Source organism: Somniosus microcephalus, chromosome 11 (assembly GCF_052327205.1).
Source record: "Somniosus microcephalus isolate GS21.2 chromosome 11, FLI_Smic_1.0, whole genome shotgun sequence".
NCBI lineage: Eukaryota > Metazoa > Chordata > Chondrichthyes > Squaliformes > Somniosidae > Somniosus > Somniosus microcephalus.
The window spans coordinates 165,464,665-165,487,455 of NC_140997.1; the positions used below are offsets into that span (position 1 = coordinate 165,464,665).

The following is a 22,791-nucleotide window of genomic DNA, read 5'->3' on the forward strand; positions in this document are numbered from 1 at the left end:
TCCCACACCAGCACCGTAAAGCATCCCTTTAATGTCCAAGCCATTCCATGCACACTTTTCACTGTAGTGGGAGGTCGGGGGGGGGGGGGAGGGGGAGTTATGTCTCAACAGTCACTGGAACTCAGTAAGACACTTCTCAAGGTTTGCACAGATCCGTCCAATAAGGGGCAGTGTTGAAAATATAGATTTCATTGTATGACAACACATTACCAGAAGCTTCACATGGACATTGGCTAAACCTCTCAAGTGCCTACCCTTGTGTGTTGTTAGTTGGTATGCTTGCAGTAGGATGAGGGTGAATGTGAGGGGTGGCTAGTGAGATGGGGAAGTGATAATGTAGATAGAGAGGGATAGGTGGAGGTGCAAGGTAAGTTGGTGTGCGTAAGGATGTGCAGGAGAAGGGTATGGAAGGCAGAGTGATGGGAATGTGTTGAGTGGCAGGGTGAGTTTGAGTGTGGCTTTGCAGTAGCGTTTCGTGATCCACTGAGATCATTAAAAGGTTGGCATCACTGCAGCCAGGGACCCCTGACTACATCCCTGCTATTGCCCTAATAACAACAGAAAATGCTGGAAAAACTCAGCAGGCCAGGCAACATCCGTGGAGAGAAATTAAGAGTCGACGTTTCGGGTGAACCCTTTTTCAAACCTGCTATTGCCCTCTTGTGCAATGTGCTATGTAAGGGGTTTTTGCTAGGTCTCTCTCTCTGGTGAGACCTCTCTCTCTTTTGCACAGTAATTTACCGAGTGGTTCGACCCACTCACCCCTTAGGTTCTGTACACTGGACTTTGAGGCAGGAACTACAATGCAAAGAATACTCTATAGACCAAATTTAATGAAACGAAGTGAAATTTTAATGCATAAAGGAAAAAATTGAATGTAAGCCAATAAGGTACATGGGAGGGAAAAACAAATCATAATACAGTACTAACCAACATATCTACAGGCATATTATGCTTTACAAGGTTCATCGTGAAATAGAGAAGCACACGGAACATCGAGGGACAACAACTCATTGTTAATTATCCCCTAAAATGCCCACCCTCTAAACCTAGCTAAATTAGATTATGAGGGGCCAGAAACATGCTCACCAGTCCCAGTTAGGAAAGTCTTCAAAACGTCTCCGATCCCAATCGTCTACCGAATCGTCTTCTTCTTCCGAGTCTGAACGGCCTCTCTACCGAACCCGAACTCCTAACCGAACTGCACCTTCTTCGGACCCCCGAACGATCTCTCGAAAATGATCTCTACAATGCTGTTCTTGCTCTTCCGCACTGCTCTCTCTCCGAACTCGAACTCCTAATGGCTACCCCAGGTCTCCAGTTATACTTCTCATGGAGGCCCTTATCTCCCGCCATATCAAGGTTAGTCTTTGTTTAACTTTTGGCGGGCTTGTAGCACAGAGGGGTAGTCATTGTGTTTAAAGTACTTTCGGGATGCGGTAACTGCCATCTCTGGTCTGGAATGACCTTGTATTGTCTTTAATGGGTCTTGATGTCCCCCATTGAACTTGAGGCTGTTTCCCTTTGTCTGGGTAAACATTTTGATGGCCTTTATCTACAGGCCGATCTGATTGGATCTGCATCCAATCCATATGTATGGGGTTCCGTCTGGTTTCGCATTCTCCGGAATTGCATTCCAGCACTTACTGTGGGCTGAATCCACAAAAGCTGTCTGTGGACTGCAGGAACCATTTTAAAATGTCCCAAAAAGCTGGTCACGGGTTCTGGCGGCCATTTTGTGTGCCCCTTTTTCTGGGCTTCTTTTAAAACCATCTTTAAAATTAAGGCCTTTTTCTGCCAATGGACCCTTATAGGACAATGTTCAATTTTGCGAATCCTACAGCTACCAGGCTGCGTTGGTGTCCTGGGGAGATCTCCTCCACCCTTGGAAGGGAAGAGAACCTCCCTGCTTGCTGTGACTCCCTCCATATGCATATGGAGGGAGTCATGGGAGAGCCTGGGTGCAACTGTCCACCTCTGTCCAGTGCTTGTCAGTGTTTACAGCACCTCAAAGCTGTAAAACACTGACAGAACAACTGTTAAACTCAGTGTGGCTGTGGCCCCTTTAAGGAAACCGGCTGATGATGCGTTATCAAATGACATCATCAGACCCGCTTCCTGTTAATTGGCCGGGAAGCCCGCAGGGTGGGCTTAACAAGGCCAATCAAGGGAAAATCCCTTTGACAGAGCGGCTGCAGCCGGGAGCGGGAGCGGAACCTGGCAACCAGCTGTCCCGACGCCACTGAGAAAATCCAGCCCTTAATCTCTCTTGCCTTCCACCCTATCACAGACTTTCCCTTTTGTTCTTTCCTCCCCTCCCCACTTTCCTTGCCTCTGTACTTGCTTAAAACCTGTTACATCTTTAACATTTTTCAGTTCTGATGGAAGGTCATCGACCTGAAACGTTAAATTAGTTTCTCTCTCCTCAAATGCTGCCTGACCTGCTGAATATTTCCAGCATTTTCTGTTTTTATTCCCAAATGACATCAACCCTCCTCCCCTCCACTGATTTTGTTTACTAGCAATCCAAACATAGGTCCCTTTCTTTGTTTGTAATCTTCATATTGTTATACACAAAACCTAAATGTTTCAAATCCCAAAGTACAGCGCATACTTGATTCCTTAACCTGATATCAGAAAATCATTGCTGTCCAAACCTTTTTGCTAAACAAATCCCACTGAAATATTGCACAACTGATCAGAGAATACCTGATTTGTGAATAGCGATGTATGGAACACAATAGGGGATCCATTATCTCAGTCATGACATTAATACTTGTATGTTATTTGGCCTGATCTGCTGTTGCTCCCATTTCTGCATCCCTTATTTTAACTAGTTCTAACAGGAGATACAACCTGGCAGCTGTAGCAATTGCAGTGTTCATGCTGCTAAATCTACAAAAACTTGTCAAAGTATTTGCAGTATATTATCTGCTTCTCTTGGTTAAGTGGAAGATTAATATAGGTCAATAAAAAAGGTTTTTCCTTTTTATTTGAAGATGTAATGTGTTGTGGGGTGAAAATGTAAAAACTGGGTAGAAAGGAATATTGTCTTTACGATTTTCTAGATACTAGAATATACCCAATTTCAGAAACCGAGTATCCTTGAACTGACAAATAATAGATGCATGGGACAGTGGCAGGGGGGCATTGGCAGAGACAATAGGTATGGTAGCACAGTGGTTATGTTACTGGACTAGTAATCCAGCGGCCTGGACTAATGATCTGGAGACGTTTGTTCAAATCCTATCACGGCAGCTGAGGAATTTAAATTCAGTTAATTAAATATATCTGGAATAATGGTGACCTTGGAACTACCGAATATTCGTAAAAGCCCATCTGGTTCACTCATGCCCTTTAGGGAAGGAAATCTGCCATCCTTACCTGGTCTGGCCTATATGTGATTCCAGACCCACAGCATTGTGGTTGACTCTTAACTGCCCTCTGAAACGGCCTAAGAAGCCACTCGGTTGCACTAAACCACTACAAAGAAGTGTAAGAGCGGTGTGGGAATACCTTCACCATGTGGATTGCAGCAGTTCAAGAAGGCAGCTCACCACCACCTTCTTGAGGGCAATTAGGGATGATCAATAAATGCTGCCTTGCCAGCAACACCCACAGCCTGTGAACGAATGAAAAAAACCAAGAATTGATAAGCCTCATTGTAAGGTCCGCGCCTCAATAATACACGGGCTTCGGGAGAACAGTTTAACAGGTACTTTACTGAACAAGAGGCAGCTGGAAACTGAAACTACAGAAGCCTGCTAGGGCCTTTTATACAGGGGTGGTCACTGCCGGTACTGCAGTCTAAGACCAGTTATTCCCTTAAAGGTACATACACAACACTCATCTTCCACACAAAACTAGCCGGAGTCCAGGTTGAGCAGTCCTATCTCTTTTAATTAGCTGGATTAACGTCAAAACTATTCAGAATTTTATGCCCATTGAGTTGCAGGCATGCTTTAAGAGATGAGGGTTTGCTCATGATGCTCCACTGATCATGCTGGATATCAGTTGGATGGTTGATGGACCATGCTGTCCGATAACTGTGAACGTGGGGCAGGTTGTAGCCTGCAAGGAATTTGTATAGGAAAGATCCTGTTTGACATTTCCTTTTCTCTAAAAAGTGAGTGAATTCATCATAATTATCAAACCCAGAGCTATTCTGAGGGCAGCTTTCAGTTACAAATACCCAGGCTCTTGGGATTTGAGGAGGGCAGAGTTCTGCTTCAAGAGTTCAATTGTGCAGAACTCATTGTTAAACATGTCAGCAATTTTCATTTGCACTATAATTCCAATTTTAATTCAGTTTTCTCAGTTCGCACCAATCACCAATCCACCCTGATGGACAGATCGTTTTCACAGGATCATGGGTAGCTTTCAGAGAGAACTGAATTTGTTTTGACCAGTAAAATGGAAACATTTTTGTCTGTCTGATTTGCTGACTTTAATGCAAGGATGCTTCCTAAAGTCGTTGTTAATTAACTGTAGATACAAAGCCCATACTACATGAGTTAATAAAAGAGCTCTAAAACTTTTAATCTACAGGAGAAGGTTTTTATTTAATTAAAAGTTGTGTTGTGAGATAAGATATACATGTGTGTGGCGGGGCAGGAGGCGGGGGAGGGCGGAATAAGTACTGTTATCCCAAACTAATCTTATCCTTCCAGAGTCATTTATGGCTAATCTCAAGTCTCTTATTTCACCACACAAAATGATATTGGCCCAGAACTTGGTGTCGGGGGCTTGCCACGCGTGCAAGCCCCCGATGTGCACTTACCCGGCGCGCCGACATCTGAAACCTGGCCCGCAGTGGATTTCCTGTCAGTGGCCAGGTTCTGATGTCGGCGCGCTGTGCTAACCTGACCCAGCGGCGTAGTTAGTGCGATGTGCCGGCTGGGATCAGGTGAGCACTGTTCAGTCAATCAGGGGAGGGGAAACTTCATTCATAAGTTTGAGAGTAAGGACTGTCAAACTCATGAGAAGTACTGCACCCCAAAACACTACATAAACTTTAAATAAAATTTTAAAAAACATCCCAATCATTAAATTAAGTATAAATAAGTTTTAAAAAATTATTTAAACAATAATTTTTTTTTTTGGAAAAAATAAATTTTTAATAAAAAGGGTCTAAAACTAAACTTACCTTATTGTAGATTCTTTAAAATAATAAACCTGTGGAAAAAAAATTCTAAATTGCACTAAAACACCACTTACCTGTAAAAATAAATACTTACGTGTGCTTTTTACAAGCGTAAAGACCGGAGGCCTTTACACATGCGCAAATCCCCCAAAACAGAGGAAATCCAAGACGCACGCGCTGTCCCCTACAGCGCACACGCTGGCCTCTTGGGTTAGAGGAGAGGAAATGCCGGTTTTCAGCGCATGCGCTGTGCATGCTGAAAACCGGCATTTCCTCCGGCCAGACGCGAGAGTACCCCTTCCGTACTCACGCGTTTGGGTAGGAATTACTGCCCCAATATCCTTAAAAGCCTCTGACATAATAGGGAGGCATCATTCTCTACAGTGCTTTCAATTTCAACTTGTTTGTCATGGAAATTATATAGAAACAGGGAAGTTCTGCATGGAGAAGTAATGTCTCTGTATCTGGGTGGTGGTGGTGAATCAATAATTGGAGAGTGAGTGCTATTCTATGTAAATAATTGCTGTTGACAAAGTGTAATTAGCAGAGCCTGGGACAAAGTCATTTATTTACCTTCCCTCTTGGGCAAGGCAAGTATATAACAAGGGGGTGCCTAAAAAAAAGGGAAGGGGAGGCTCCCTGATATTTAACCAATACAAGGCAGAAAAGTCCCATTCAGAATTTACTGGGCTAGAAATTCATCTGCTTAACGCAACTCCATAGCACCATGAAATGGTGAAAATATGGCGACCGCCGCTCTTTTGCTCCCTCCCTTTGTGTTGGCAGCGCCCTGGAAAAAAATGGTGGCGTGCTGATGTCAATCGGCATGCAATGCCAACTTAACATCACCGCTCCGACCTTCAATCGTAGCGCTGAATCCAGCGCTGGGTCCTAAGCATGCCAGGTGGCGTGTAAGCAGGCTGATAGTAGCGATGTCAACACCTCTTAAAGGGACACACACATCTTTCAGGTAAGTTTGGATTTAAGCTTTTGGACTGTTTTTTTTTATTTTATTGATGTAGTGGCTTGCTGCAATGGATGTTAAAAGTTTTTTAAGTGTGTAGGAAGTGCTGCTGGATGCTTGCAAGGCTTCGGATGGTAAAGGAAGGCCTCTGAGAAGAGAGAAAATGCTACAAATACTCAATAGGTCAGGCAACATCTGTGGAGAGAGAAACAGAGTTCACGTCTCAGAGTGCAGGTCGAGATGCTGCCTGACCAGCTGAGTATTTCCAGCATTTTATGCTGTCTTTTCAGATTTACAGCATCCGCTCGCAGACGGAAGAAGAAGACGCAGAAGAAGATGAAGCCAAAGAGAAAGAAGCAGAAGGAAGGCTGCAACCCAGGCAGCCCCTTTTTGGTCGGGATATTCGGGATGGAATCATCCACCTGCGATACCGGTGACCACTATCCCAATTCCCCTTTCAATATTAGTCCCACATTTTACCTTTCATCCACTACTGACCATCACAGCGTCCTCTTGGCCACAATGCTGAAATAAAAGCCACCACAAATCAAACCTTCCAATATAACTTTATACATCAATCAATCCAATATGATATCAAAAAATCAACTCACCACCCTTATGCATTCTATTAGTGACTGTCCTGTGTGTGCCTTTGCCTATCCTACTGATGTCACACAGTGCTACCCCAGTGGCTGCAGCATGGCTGGTGGAAAGCTGCTGACTTTCAGTGGGGGAAACTGCAAATGGACTTGCTGGTCGACCTTGAGTGTCAAATCAAGTGATGGTGTTTCTTCCTCTTCTTCTTCACTCCTCTTCCTCTTCTTGGCCAACCACTGGCTGGGCAGGCTGCATTTCTTGAATGTGTGAAATGAGGAAGGCACAAGGGTGCAGTTGTAGTGAGGGGAGGGCAGGAAAGCAAGAGATGCATGTGAGAAGGAGGGTAATATATGAGGATACCAGCATCTTGTATCCTTTCAGCCTCGCCACTGACCAGGGGCTCAGCCATGCCCCTGCCAAGAATGGCCAGCACCATCTCCTCCAAGGGGGTGAGGTGAGGCTAGGAATGGGGAATGTGTCTCGTGATTGATACAGATTGTTGGTAGGTGAATGATGTGGGGTGGGGGGGGGGAGTTGTGCATTGAGCAGTGTGTGGGGCTAGTGATGCAGTTGGTAGGAGACGGCTTTTGAAAATGCATTCACTGACCTTGTCCAGTGGTCTGAGGTAATGAAGCTTCTTTGGGCACTGGAGCCAGGTGGCAGTGACGGCCTCAGTGATGTGGTCCCACATCATTCTTTCTGGAGAGCCTCCTCGCCCCTGTGGGTAGAGGACCTTACTTGTAGTGTTGACTCCCTGCATAAAGCTGGAGTGCTGTGTGCAAGACCCTGGGTGCCTCTTCTCTGGTTTGCTGAGCCTGCTGAGCCATTTGGATTAATGCTGAAGCACTTTTACCATTTTTTAGGTGTGACAGATAATTCAGCTTTAAGAGCTGAAGAATGCCATTTGGGAATTATTTTTAATGTTTTGTTTTGAAAGGCAGTAAGGGCTGAAAAATGCATTTTTTACTTGATTTTAATGTTTATTAGTTTTGAATGTCAAGCCCCTATAATTGCCCACAATGCCTTGCAAACTCCACAGCTTCGCTCCCACAGGCTGTAAGAAGCAGCAACGCCGATTGTGGACAGGAACTTTGGGTCAGAGGCCTCCATTAACGCTACCAGGAGGGCGTTGCACGGTAAGTTAGCGCTGCCCTCCACATCGCCAACCTCCAAAGCCAATTTTTCCAATTGTAGCGCTGCAGCCATTTTCAGCGACCATTAACTCGGGTTGCCCTGTTGGTGCACACAAATTTTTTTCCCCCCACTGAGTTAACTGACATCAACTGGGACAGTGGAGGACACAACTGGTATCGCTGCTTCTCCGTTAGAGTTGGAGAGACAGTAGCCAGGATTCCTGCTCCCGATCAGTGTTGAGTAATCTGTTCTGGGATTGCATGTGTTCGGACATTGGATGAGGACACAGTTGAGTTCAGTTGTGAATTGGTCTGCAGAAAAGATGAGATTTAAGTGAGTTGTAGATAGGTTAGTAATAGCTGCCACCATTGCCAAATGTCCTGCAGACACTCACTGTCAAGGCTCGCATGAAGAAAGCTCAAATGGGCAATGTATCGGAGAGTGTGTGGCACCCTTAGAAGTCAACCCTTTCAAGATGGATGGGGGGAGAATTGGTGAGAAAATGAAAGGGAAAGGAAATTACAAAATAATACAAACATTTTATAGGTCCGGATTTTGTAATTAGCGGCAAAGTGACGGCTCTCACCACTGACCTCAAAGAAAGCTGCCCACAATGTTTTAGCAGGCTCTCTGGTGTCGATTTCCCTTTTTTCAGGTGTGACTTTCCATCTGGTGCAATCTATAGGGGATCTCTAGTGTCCAGCAACAGTGAAGTCATCAGGCAGGCTGAGCAGCCAATCAGTTTGAAGAATTTTCATAGACAGCAAACCTGGAAGTAAAAAAAGGTTTTGTCATTCACTTTTTCATAATTTTACTTGAAGGGAAATAAAGATTGGGACATACACATGCGATTAAGGTAGGAGCTGAAATATTATAAACAAACTTTAAACATTAAATTTTTTTTTTAAACATCTATGGAATTTTTAATCATGGAATGGAGGGAATGACACTCCACACATAAAATTAGTTTTTCAGAGCCTGAGAGGTTGTTCAGCAGTAATTATGACTTATTAGAGCCACTTAGAACTCAGCTACACCTTATTCAACAAGGCTTTACATTTTCAATGGTTTTTACAGCAGGAATAGTGTGTAAAAAGTTGAAGTTCACGTCAAATCAGTGAATCAGTGTTGATTGCATCTGCGAAGACTGCAACAGCGCACCCTGTGGAGGAGCAGGGTATCACTGACAGCAACTTCCGGATTTCCACATTTAACTGCGCATGTGCGAATGCCAGAAGTTGCTGTCAGTTTTACACAATAATGACGGCAAACACTGACAGTTTCGCCATCATTACAACTGCAAATTCCGGGTCATAAAGTATTCATGGAAATATTAGGAATAGTTTGTACATGGATAATGGATGAAATAACATTTGTCTCTAGTTTGGGTCATCATACCATGAATTATGTCTCACCGTTGCTTCAGAGAGAGAGATAAATAATACCAATATCTTCAATTAACACGTGGGAATAAATATTTCTGGGAATATGATTGGTTACCTCAAGCGACCAGCTGTCAAAACAATGTGTGAGTAAATCTCAATGCATACAGGTATTAGGATCGATTTCCCTCTCTGGGCACTTGAGAGGACCCTGCTATTTTCCTGTCCTGGGACCCAGATGCACTCCTAGCACTCCTGTCCCCTGGCTGCGCCTAGTACCAAAATGCAAGGCAGTACTGTACATAAGAACCCAGCTGCTGGCCACTAGCATCAAGGCCTTCTGGCTACTGATGAAGAATAGTGCCCAGAAAGTCCCGAGGACTGCAGATCATTCGGGTGGGCATTGGCACCCTACTGCCTGGTTTCATCATGTGCCCCTAGAGTGTCCAATGGTTGTCCTGTAAATAAACTGAGGCTAGTGTTGAGGATAAGTCCCCCACTCTACCTCATCAGCATTGCAACCCCAGGCCTGTGTCTACTTCCCGGAGCAGGCCCAGTGATGCACTGTTGGCGATGTAGAGGAAATCCCTACATTGCATATAGGGGGAGGGGTGACAGAGATCTGACATAGCAGGCCTCTGCCCCTTTTTCCTTTTTGCTGCACCAAGGAAACTGAACGTTGCTGCACTGAGAAGAGGAAAATTAGCCCGAATAGTTCTATACTGAGACGGGAGTACTGCACATGATGAACGAGTCAAACCATTGGATATGTTGTTCCCCTGTACTGTTACAAATTTATTTTCCATTGTCACAACCTGCTTCTCTGGATTAAGGTAGACAGGGCCCTCTTTTAATAGTTCTTTACTTTCTAACGGCATATTAACAGGTATACAGGGAAAAAATATTTATTTTTCCTCTGGTATTCCTCTTTGGAAGCTGTCCAATTCTGCTTGGAACATCATTGTGGGGCTCAGTTGTATGAGCAACTCAGTATGTGGGGAATCAGAGAGGCAGATATGTATTCTCGTGCTTTGTAATGCAACATATTATTGCTATAATAGTGGGGTGGGGGGGCGGTGGGGTGGGTGTTGGAGGGAAGAAAGTAAGTGAGATTTATTTGGGGCTGAAGTGTCTCCAAGCTGACACACTAGTGATGGAAGCTCTAAACTAAGGCAATCCTCTGTGGTAGATTTGGTAATCTAATACCTGAACCAGGCAGCTCAGTAGTACTCCAAGACACTGTTAATCATTGACCAGCCAGTCTGGCTCACTAATACATCTGCCATTGAGGGTAGAAGACTAGAGTTTACAATCTTAATCCAAAGATATTGGCCCAGAACTTGGTGTCGGGGGCTTGCCGCTCGTGCAAGTCCCCGATCAGCACTCACCCTGCGCGCTGACATCTGAAGCCCGGGCCTGCTTGCATTTCCTGTCACAGGCCCGGTTCAGATGTCAGCGCGCAGTACTTACCTGATCCAGCGGCGTAGTTAGTGCGATGTGCCGCTGGGATCAGGTGAGCACTGTACAACCAATCAGGTGAGGGGAAGGTTCATTCATGAGTTTGAGAGTAAGAACTGTCAAACTCATGAAAACTACGGGGGCCCAAAACGCTATTTAAACTTTAAATAAAAATTTAAAAAACATCCCAATCATTAAATTAAGTATAAATAAGTTAAAAAAAATAATTTAAACAATTTTTTTTTTTGAAAAAAATAAATTTTTAATAAAAAGGGTCTAAAACTAAACTTACCTTATTGTAGATTCTTTAAAATAATAAACCTGTGGGAAAAAAAATTCTAAACTGCAATAAAACACCACTTACCCGTAAAAATAAATACTTACGTGTGCTTTTTACAAGCGTAAAGACCGGAGGCCTTTACACATGCGCAAATCCCCCAAAACAGAGGAAATCCAAGACGCACGCGCTGCCCCCTACAGCGCACGTGCTAGCCTCTTCAACTCTTGGGTTAGAGGAGAGGAAATGCCGGTTTTCAGCGCATGCGCTGTGCATGCTGAAAACCGGCATTTCCTCCGGCCAGACGCGTGAGTACCCTTTCCGTACTCACGCGTTTGGGGAGGAATTACTGCCCCATTGATCTTAATGAAATGATTTTCTATTACTAATGTGAGGCCAAAACTGAGATTTATGACCTAAAGTGAACTCTCATCTGAATTCTAGCTACTGTTAATTAATTACATGATTGTATAAATAGCTAGTAATAAAAACTGCATCATTTAGAAAAGCCCAAGGATAAAATAAATGCAAAAGCTGTTTTGAATTATTGTCTAAATGAGTAACATGGCAATTCAAAAATTGTTTCCCATTACCTTTTAACATTAATCTAAGTTTAATCAGTGGTTAGACATCATATGATAAATCGTCAAGTTTAATTGGCTAACTCAATGATCCAGGCTTGTTTTCTGGCCATTTTTGGTTTTCAAGAGTAAAATTCTTCAACATATTCTCATGTGAACCACAATCATTTTTAAGTTGGTGTTTTATCTTAAAAATAGTATCGAAGTAATACACAAAACTAAATATTTTGTCGTATAAATTTATGACAGTGCAGCTTGACCAGATTATGATTTCAGCAACAAATATTCACAGGTTTTTACATTCAAAATGATTATAGGATATTGTGTTACTAAAATGTTTCAGTTCTTTTTTAAAGTTATGAAGCACAATGAACAACTCATGTTATCCAGCAACAGAAAGATGCTCTCAGAGAGCTGCACTGTGGTCCATGCGTAGACATTTAAACATCGGTCTTGACCTTTAGGGAACAAAGTTGATGCCAATCAAGGGAAAGATTAGCAATGACATATAATTTCAAATTCTCATCCAAAACCCAATGGACGTGAGTCCCAAACATTCCCAAATGAGTAGTTTGTCCTCAGGGTTAAAGGTGAGAAGAATTGAAATGTCTCACAATGTAGCTGGGGTGCCCTTCTAATTTTTGATTTGGGGTTGATAAACCTACAAGTATTATAAGCTGGCATGAGAGAGAAAGCAGAGAAATGTCCCTTTCTTCAGTCTTGTCATCTCTCACTATGTCAGCACAAAATGAGCGCAAGGCAACACTCGTGGGAATGTGCAGTGTCTGTTTTAAATGTCTTAAGGCAATAAGATCTGAAAGATGAAAATTGTTTGGCACTCATCACTGCTGAGCATGAAGCTGCAGTTGACAGGTCACATGTTGGCAATATCATGCACCAAACGATCAATAGAGTCAACTAGTCTTTCTATTGAGTTACTTGTGTGGTAAGTATCAAGGCCATTTACATACTGGATGTAAAACATAAATTCATTTTGGTAAATTGAATTTAGATATTTATGCATTTGCTTGCAGTTTGTCTTAATCCATATATTGCTAGTTTGTTTATAATTTCCTCCTATTCTCTCTCTCTCCCTCAAGTTAGTCCTTCATAATCACAGTCACCATTCTTAATAAGGAAGTGAGATGGTCTAACTCGTGGACATCTGAAGAACTTCCATCAGAGCCATTTGTTGATTACCCCACCATGAGATGTGCTAGAAAGTTGTAAGGAGGCATCTCATAACAATCAGTATTCATTTCTCCTGAGTAACCCATCTGGGGCTGCCAAAACCCAATTTTCAGCAGAAGCTTGATTGATCTTCCCTTTTAAATTTCATTAATTTGTTGTTATAATTATGGTGCTGCCATTACTTATATTTCAACAAGAGCTATATTGGTTTTAACCATACCACAATGAAGTTGAAATTCTGTGTAAAATAATTCCGTTTAATTTGCTTTAAAGGATGTTCAGTTTATATTCATGTGACTACAACAATGAAAACTTGTATTTCTATAGCACCTTCAACATAGTAAATGTCCTAAGGTGATTCGTACAAGATAAGTGGATGCCAAATGGTGGTAGAATAGTTAGGAGTCATAACCTAAAGCATGTTTAAAAAGATAAATATTGAGGAACTCTTGAAGGTCAGCGAAAAATAACATGGTGGAGAGGTTTATGGAGGCAGTTCCTGACAGTAGGGCTGAGATGCCTGAAGTCACTGCCACCAGCGATGGAGCAGAGAGAGAGGAATGCAGAGCAAATAGGAATAGACCAACCAAAAGGCATGAGCTAGAATGTAGAGCTAGTTAAGGTTGCAAAGGTAAACAAAGCAGGAGCTTGAATTTATATTGCTTATTTTACATCTTCAGGTCTTCCCAAAGTGCTTAATAACCAATTAAATTATTTTTTGAAATATAGTCACTGTTTTGTAAGCAAGCATGGCAGTCAATTTGCATACAGCCAGGTCCCACAAACAGTGCTGAGATGAATGACCAGTTTATCTGTTTTTGGGGATGGTGGTATTTGAGGGGTCAGTGTTTGTCCGGACATTAGGAGAACTCTGCTGCTCTTCTTTGAACACTACTGGAGGATCTTTCCTGTCCACCTGAGCACGCAGACACTGCCTCAATTTAATGTCTCATTCAAAAGATAGCATCTCCAACAATGTAGTATTTCCTCAGTATTGCACTGAAGTGTTGGCCTAGTTTATGTGCTCAAGTACCGAAGTGTGTCTGAACCCATGACCTTCTGAGTGAGAGGCGATGGTGCTACCATTGAGCAGAGACTGACACATGGTAGGGTGGGATCTGTAAACAACAATGAAGATTCAGAAGTTGACTGGGACTGGGAGCCAATGGAGGTCAGTGAGTGTGACTTTGTGCAGGACAGGATGTGAGTAGTGGTGTTTTGAATGATTTTAAGTTTGTATAGGGTGGAGCAAAGAAGGCTGCCAAGGAGGGCATTGGGGTCTGGAATTAACAAAGGCGTATATGAGTTTCAGTGGCAGTGGGGTGAGATAAGGTGGGAGGACTGCAATGCTGCAAAGATGGAAGTGGGCAGTCAGGAAAATGGTTGCAACATGCTCAACTTAGGATCAATGAGGACATTAAAACTGTGCACTATCTGCTTCAGCCTGCAATGAGATGGAATCAGGATTTGGGGTACAAAGTTTTTGTGATTCTGATTTAAAGAGCTGTCTTTAATCAATTTTTTTTTTAAAGAAACTGCATTTTAAATTGTCACATTAAACATTTATCATGGGAATTATTCAATGTGAAAGGTAAATAGGTAGCAGGGATTTTGCAATAAAATATTCATAATAAAGAATAAAAGTGTCACTAATAATGAGGTGCTTCAAATAATTCCACTGTGCATTTAATCAGAAGGATAGGATAGAATTGTTAGAATCAAAACTTCCACTGATAAACGGTTCTGGAAAAGCATGAAGTGAAAGAGAAACCATTTATATTTGTGTAAAATAAATTACTACTCAACTGATTGCTTTCCAAAGTCACCATGTAGTTTACAAATAGGTCATTTTATGAGGTCTCCACTATTACACAAAGAGCATTGCCAGTTTGGTAATACTCATTACTTTGCTAAGGAGTCATGCATTCGATGGCTTTTCTCCATTTTAATTAAAGAGACAAGAGTCTGCATTTTTTTTGTAAGGCAATTAAATGTAATTAATGAAGAAAAGCTGCCAAATCTTATTCAGTGCCAGGGTGCAACTATTTCTATGGCAACTAATTTTAATTGCTGGTAGCTGGGCCTTCTGCACATCTGACATGTGTCAACGTTACATTATGCATGTGGTCTTATGACATATACCTAATTGTTGATGCCTGGTCATATTGTTGGATGTGGCTAAAATACATCATAAGATTTTTGTAATCTTACATAATGTATTTTGGTTGGGTTAGACTGATATTATGGGCTGAAAGTGTTGTTGCTCTTTCAGTGAAATTTGTATGACTACAAAAGCTGAATATTTTAAAAATAAGGGAACAAATGGATAGCCTTCATCTCTAGAGTAGGGGAAGCTTCACTCTACATCTAACTATGCTGTACCTGACTTCAGAGTGCTGAATGCTGACCCTGAGTGCCTGAATTAACAAAGCCCAGTGCAAACAACTTATTTTGATAAAAACAAAAAATAACCCAAAAAATTAAAATGAAGTTTCTCAGCAACCCTCACGGGGAATGTACAAGCTATTAAATTATTTTTTCTGACTACTGTAATTTTTTCATCATATAAGATAAATACTAAGTCAATAATATTTTAATAAAATGGAGGTAGACGTACTGCTGTGATAGGTCATAAGAATTACTGCTAAGACTTCGGTTATGATCATTGGGGGGGGGGGTTGTAATCTTCCGGACATAGACTGAGACTTGCAGTGGGGACAATCTGTAGGCATGAGGGAGTTTATTGAAGTACTTTGAGAATCTTGTCTTAAGTGGCAAGTGAGGGAACCCATAAAGGGGAAGACATTATTGAATTTGCTCTGAAATAATGAGGAGAGTGATAAGCCAAGTTGAAGTAAGGAAACATTTGGGGTCTCATAATCATTATTTTAATTGTATGGTTGACATGAGGACAGAATAAATAATAATAAGAAATTGTATTCCAGGAGAGCAGCACGGTGGCATAGTGGTTAGCACTGTTGCCTCACAGCTCCAGGGACCCGGGTTCGAATCCAGCCTCGGGTGACTGTCTGTGTGGAGTTTGCACATTCTCCCCGTGTTTGCGTGGGTTTTCTCCGGGTGCTCCGGTTTCCTCCCACAGTCCAAAGATGTGCAGGTTAGGTTGATTGGCTATGATAAAATTGACCCTTAGTGTTAGGGGGATTAAATACGTGGGGTTACGGGGATAGGGTGGGATATGTGTTGGTGTAGGGGTTACGGGGATCGGGGGTGGGATATGTGTCGGTGCAGGCTCGATGGGCCGAAATGGCCTCTATCTGCACTGTGAGGTTTCTGTGATTCTGTGATGCTGAGGGGTTAAAATGCTGTATGAAAGGAATAAAATTGGAAGAATTATTTAAATGTAACAATGTGAAAGAAAATGGATGCGTTTGAAGGTGATCTTTTTTGTATAGCAGAGACATTTTGGCCCCGATTTTTACTCGGGGCCGGGGTTGGGAGGATTTTCAGAACCAAAACCTGGAAGTATGGGTTTCCGGGATATCCTACAGAAATTAACCACAGGGTGTCTTTTAAATTTTTTCTCCAGGCTTTCAGTCTGAAAGGCAACACGATTGACAGGCTGGGTGCCTGTCGCCAGGAAAGCAGCCAGGGAGTAGATGTCAGGTAAGTTCAACATCACTGGGGGGGGTGGGGATAGACATCGAAGGGGGTGGGGGGACGAATCGGACATCATCGGGGCAGGGGGGGAGGGACTAGTGGGTGGTCGGCTGATCGCGGGTGTCCAGTCGCGTGCAGGTAAGCTTGTTAGGCCAGGAGGAAGCACTTCTGCTCCTCCTGGCCCACAAGCAGTGCGATAAAGGCACTTACCTCGTGGATCAGGCCATTCTCGCCTCCTATTACCTGCTGGGATTCCCGAGGCCCGGGAATCCTGGCCTTCATGAGCTAAAAATAAAAATGCTGTTAAAATGGAAGAACACAGCCTCCTTAAAAGATTTCAGTGACTGACCAGGCTCCTGCGAGCAAGTTGGTTTCCCACCTCCGTGAAAAGCTGAAGTGGGCGGGTTGGGGGCGGGTTAGAGATTTTTAAAAAAAACTTTACCTTCCTACCGCACCCCACCCACCCGTTCTTGGAGATTAATATTCTCTCCTTTGTCTCAAACAAATAAACAGGAAAGGAAAACTGACACAAATGAAAAGGGAAGTTAGAAAAACCATTAGTTAGAATGAAATTGCATGTAAAATTCTGAAAGGTACAGGGCATGAAAAGGATAGGGAGAAGGCAGGATCTGGCCAAAGTGGACCGGGATCAGCTACTTGTAGGAAAATCCATATCAGAGCAGTGGGAGTCTTTCAGAAAGGAAATAGAGAGGGTACAACGCCAACATGTTCCCGTAAAGGTCACAGGTGGGACCAACAAGCCCAGGGAACCCTGGATGTCGAGGGATATACAAGAATGGATTAGGAAAAAAAGGGAGGCTTTTGGCAGACACAAAGGACTAAAAACAGTGGAAGCCCTAGAGGAGTATAGAAAGTGCAGGGGGGTACTTAAAAAAAGAAATTAGGAGAGCGAAGAGGTGGCATGAAAAAACACTGTCGGGCAAAATAAAGGAAAATCCCAAGGTGTTTTATAAGTATATTAAGGGCAAGAGGATAACCAGGGAAAGAGTAGGGCCCATTAGGGACCAAAGTGGCAATCTGTGTGTAGAGCCAGAAGATGTAGGTGAGGTTTTAAATAAATATTTTGCATCTTGTGTTCACTATGGAGAAGGACGATGTAGGCATAGAAATCAGGCAGGGTGATTGTGATATACTTGAACAAATTAGTATTGAGAGGGAGGAGGTACTAGCGGTTTTAGCGGGCTTAAAAGTGGCTAAATCCGCAGGCCCAGACGAGATGTATTCCTGGCTGCTGTGCGAGGCAAGGGACGAGATTGCATGGGCTCTGACACAAATTTTCAGAACCTCTCTGGCCACAGGGGAGGTGCCAGAGGACTGGAGAACAGCTAACGTAGTACCATTATTCAAGAAGGGTAGTATGGGTAAACCAGGGAATTACAGGCCAGTGAGCCTAACATCAGTGGTAGGGAAATTATTGGAAAAAATTCTGAGGGACAGAATTACTCTCCGCTTGGAGAGGCAAGGATTAATCAAGGATAGTCAGCATGGCTTTGTCAGGGGGAGATCATGTCTAACCAATTTGATTGAACTTTGAGAGGGGGTAACTAGGTGTGTGGATGAGGGTAGTGCAGTTGATGTAGTCTACATGGACTTCAGTAAGGCTTTTGACAAAAAGTCCCACATGGGCGACTGGTCAAGAAGGTAAGAGCCCATGGGATCCAGGGCAATTTTACACATTGGATCCAAAATTGGCTTAGTGACAGGAGGCAGAGGGTGATGGTCGAAGGTTTTTTTTGTGCCTGGAAGCCTGTGTCCAGTGGTGTACCGCAGGGATCGGTACTGGGTCCTTTGCTGTTTATGGTGGACATTAATGATTTAGATATAAATGTAGGAGGTATGATCAGTAAGTTGGCAGATGACACGAAAATTGGTGGAGTGGTAAATAGTGAGGAGGGAAGCCTCAGGCTACAGGACGATTTAGACGGGTTGGTTAGATGGGCAGAACACTGGCAAATGGAATTTAACCCTGAAAATGTGAGTTGATGCATTTTGGGAGGACTAACAAGGCAAGGGAATACACAATGAATGGTAGGACCCTAGGAAGGACAGAGGATCAGAGGGACCTTGGTGTGCATGTACATAGATCCTTGAAGGCAGCAGGACAGGTCGATAAGGTGGTTATAAAGGCATATGGGATACTTGCCTTCATTAGCCGAGGCATAGAATATAAGAGCAGGGAGGTTACGATGGAGCTGGTTAGGCCACAGCTGGAATGCTGTGTGGAGTTCTGGTCGCCACACTATAGGAAGGATGTGATTGCATTGAAGAGGGTGCAGAGGAGATTCAGCAGGATGTTACCTGGGCTGGAGCGCTTTAGCTATGAAGAGAGACTGGACAGGCTGGGGTTGTTTTCCTTAGAGCAGAGAAGGCTGAGGGGGGACCTGATTGAGATGTACAAAATTATGAGGGGCATAGTTAGGGTAAATAGAAAGGAACTTTTCCCCTTAGTAGAGGGGTCAATAACCAGGCGGCATAGTTTCAAGGTAAGGGGCAGGAGGTTTAGAGGGGATTTGAGGAAAAAAATTTCACCCAGAGGGTGGTTGGAATCTGGAACTCACTGCCTGAAAGTGTGGTAGAGGTAGGAACCCTCATAACATTCAAGAAGCATTTGGATGAGCACTTGAAAGGCCATAGCACACAAGGCTACGGACCAAGTGCTGGAAAATGGGATTAGAATAGACAGGGCTTGATGGCCAGCATAGACACGATGGGCTGAAGGGCCCCTTTCTGTGCTGTATAACTCTATGACTCTATGAATCTAAGTGATACAAAGCGACATGGAAGAGATATAGTGGAAAATATAAAGGGCAGGTGAAAAAAGAGCATTCTTTATGTATATCAGGAGCAAAAGAATGACTCAGATGGACATTGGTACCATTTACCAGTGGCAGTGTGAGGTAGTTTCTGAGGAAAGGAAAATGGTGGAATAAATCTTTATTTTGTAACTGTTTTAACTCTTGAAAGGGAGATGCCTGAGTTAAGAAGAGTATAGAAAAAGCAGACTGGATACCCTTTGTGCCACAAAGAAAGACATTAGAAAGTAGAAGCTTGAAGGCACCAAAGGAGAATTTGGATCCCAGAGTCCTTCTCTCCGGCACAGGATTCGAGGACTAGAACACACAGTTTACTATGTTAAGGCTATCAAAAGATAACAGAAAAATTAGGCAACATTTCTTTCATGAAAAGGTGATAACATTTTGTAACAGATCAGTGGGGGTGATGCAACAGAAAACATGGCAGGTTCTAGAAAAGACTGGGTGCATTCCTGTTTAGAAAGGGGATACAGGGCTATTAGTTCCAGCATCATTATGGAAGGAAATTGGTGGGAAGTTTGGAAGTGGAGGTTAGAATGTTCATAACATTACAATGTTGCTATATAGAGTATCTCAGATAATGCTAGGTACTGTTTAATTTAGAAAGGAACACAGGTCTCACATTTTTCAGTTGACTTGTGCTTGTGTTGAAACAACCTGCCTATTTGTGAAGAGAGAAACAGAGTTAATGTTGCAGGTCGATGACCTTTCGTCAGAACCTTTTCCCAGTTCTGACGAAAGGTCATCGACCTGAAACGTTAACTCTGTTTCTCTCTTCACAGATGCTGCCTGACCTGCTGAGTATTTCCAGCATTTTCTGTTTTTATTTCAGATTTCCAGCATCTGCAGTATTTTCTTTTTGTATTACTGCCTCTTTATTTGATGTGATTGATCAAAATTTGTCAGTTCAGCTTGCCTGGGTGGAGTTGGGACCAGCTGAGTTGAGGATCTGTGGGAGAAACTATTTTTAACATATTGGCCTAGAAATTCAGTCGCGTTTGCGCCCACTTATTGGCTATAGAGTGGTTTGCGCCGGAAGTTTTTTAGCGCCCGAAGTTCAGTTGGTCCCTAACATCGGCGTTAGCCGGTAGCGCTGCGCCGGCACCGATGACGTCATCGGTGTGCGCAGCGCCCCGGTTCCAATGCTATTACGTGCCGATGGCCAAATTCAGTTGCGGCCGCCTCGCCCGTAGCGGCCGCAAACAGCGTTTGAAAAATGGTGCCTTGCAGCTCCGAGAGGCCGGCGCATAAAGGTGGAGGGGTGGCCGGCCGCTTTCCCGGCGGCCGCCTGGCCGCACCTCCCTCCCCGGACTCCTGCACCACCCCCCCGCGGCATTGGTGTCTGACTCCCGCGAGCCCGGCACTTCTCCGTGGTGCCGGGCTCATTTGCCGGGGGAATCCAGCGGCGATCTCACGGCTGCAGGCAGCTCCTCCTTAAGAGAAGGAGGAGGCCTGCAGTACCCCAGCCTGCCGCACCGCATCGGGTGCCGCAGCGGCAGCTGGACGCCTGAAACTGACTTTCGTCGCCCCAAACGAGGTGGCCAAACCCTGCAATAGCGCCCGCCTCCGTCTTGGGGCGGCGCAACTGAATTTCAGGCTGGCGCTACGGGAATCCGGGCGAGCGCAAAATTTCGGGCACTAAAGACCTGGCGCGGCGATACCGAATTTTTAGCCCATTTTGTTTAAACAGTAACTGCTGGAAGAATTGAAGCATCTTGCATTCTGATTGCCAACATTAAATCAGGCCTACCACTCATTTAAATTTACTTGGCTGTGCTGTTTGTATAACCATAGTGAAAACGTTCCAACATTAGGTGCATTATTCTCAAAGATGTGTTTGAAACTTTAACCAGAAATTGGTAGTGAACTGTGGAAAATATAAACAGTTCCTGGAAAAGGATTGTTTTTTGTTTAGAGTTTTTCCACACTCAATGTGCATTTGCAGCAAAATAGGTTACAGCAATATTATACTTCTTAAAGGTAATGCTATTTTTTTAATGCATCATGGAATAAATGGTAGCTCCCCTGATGGTTTAGCAAGTTCATCCAGTGTAGAGATGAGCCATACAGAACAGGAGTTTCCCAGGTTCGATCCTGGTAGCAGGTCTTGGCTGGGTGGTGGTAAGTGTGGTCTTAGGTGAGGGAGCTGAAAATTGAGCAGGTTTCCTGTTGCTGGTTGTTATACACCAACCCCTGCTGGGATTGCATAATGAGGATAAAGTTGTGACCTGGTACGATACCACCCGTGATTGTCTCGCCTGCTGACAATCACTATCAAGGCTCACACCTGAACAACAGCCACATGGGCAAAGGGTGCCTGTCACCTTTGGTAACATCTCAGCAAGGGGTGAGCGCCTATGAGAGAGGGCTCGAGCAAATTAGCGAAGAAAGCTGGCAAGAAAAATGAAGTAACAGTACAATGGTGCGTTCCAGTGCAACTGTCAGGCAATTAGGAGAATACAGAGAGAGATAATCGCTTCAGTTGCGGTGGTGTCAGATTAAAGACTAAAGGCATAATTTAGAGACCATAGTAGGATGACAAAAGCAAATTTTAACTTGTATTGTAAATAGATTTTTTTTTAAAAACCTTAACAAATACAAATTCTGTACTGTTTCCTAATAACATTTTCAGTGGAAAGCTGAGGGCTGGTGGAAGACTAAACAAACAAAGTTTATATGTGGTATTATCTTAGCCTCATTTATAAAGCTTGTGTGTGTCTGAAGTCTAGTGAAAGAACATAAGTTGTCTCCGTGGCAGATTTCGCAATGCAATAAATATTTAACAATGGTGCTCATGGGAGATCTGCACATTGTGTGGGAAAAATGAGGAAAAGTATTTAAAAAACACCTGTGTCCCTGCAGTCCTGTGCTTGAAGTATTTTCCATATACTATTATATTTGTATTTTATGGCTTTCAGGATTTTCTTTACTTTCTGAATCCTATTTGTTTTACTTCAATGTGCATTAATTTGCAGCGTTTATTTTTGGTTGGATTGGGTATTGTAGAGTTTGCACCATCAGTGGGGCCAATTTTCCTCTCAGCCCCCTGGCAGGCACCAGACATGTGCAGCAGACTGAAGGTGTGGTGCACCTGCTGAGGAACCAGTGCATCCAGTTTTCCTGACTGGGGCCATTTGCATCACCCAGACACCCCTCTGGTCCACATCCGCTGTCTGACAGGGTCCATGCGCTGCTAAAGAGGGGTGGAAACTGGAGCAGGCCTGAAAGATGCTAATTATAGCACCTGAAAAACAGTCCTGGCTGAGAGCCACTTCACCACAGACTGGGGATTGAATCTGAATGGCTCACCAACTCATTGGATACCCTCACCAGAGATAATTTTAACTTTGGGCGATCGTGTAAAATGGGCAATATTGAATTGACCGCTCATTAACCACCCCGCCTGATTGTCTTCAGTGGAAAGGAAAATCGGACGTGGTGTCGAATGAACAGCTAATCCAATATCGCCCATTTTACACCATCCCCCAAAGTTATAATTACCCCCACTGAGTCATAATGCTTACAATTTTCCTAGAAATAATAATCAGAGAACTTCTTTATGAACATGTTTGCCATGTTGCTACATCTAACAGATAAATGAATTCTTACTCT

The 22,791-nt window shown here is 43.5% G+C and overlaps 1 protein-coding gene across 14 annotated transcripts in view; it reads left to right on the forward strand.

Annotated features, from left to right (window-relative positions):
- The window catches only part of chl1b (cell adhesion molecule L1-like b), a 1,240,677-nt gene that overhangs the window by 485,069 nt on the left and 732,817 nt on the right, over positions 1–22,791 (forward strand). For 12 of the 14 annotated variants that reach the window (XM_086001404.1, XM_086001409.1, XM_086001398.1 and 9 more), the window contains one exon: positions 16,275–16,351. The exons of the other annotated variants lie outside the window; for them this stretch is intronic. The gene's annotated coding sequence lies outside the window, so the exon portion shown is untranslated. The remainder of the gene's footprint in view (positions 1–16,274; positions 16,352–22,791) is intronic. 14 annotated transcript variants of the gene reach the window in all.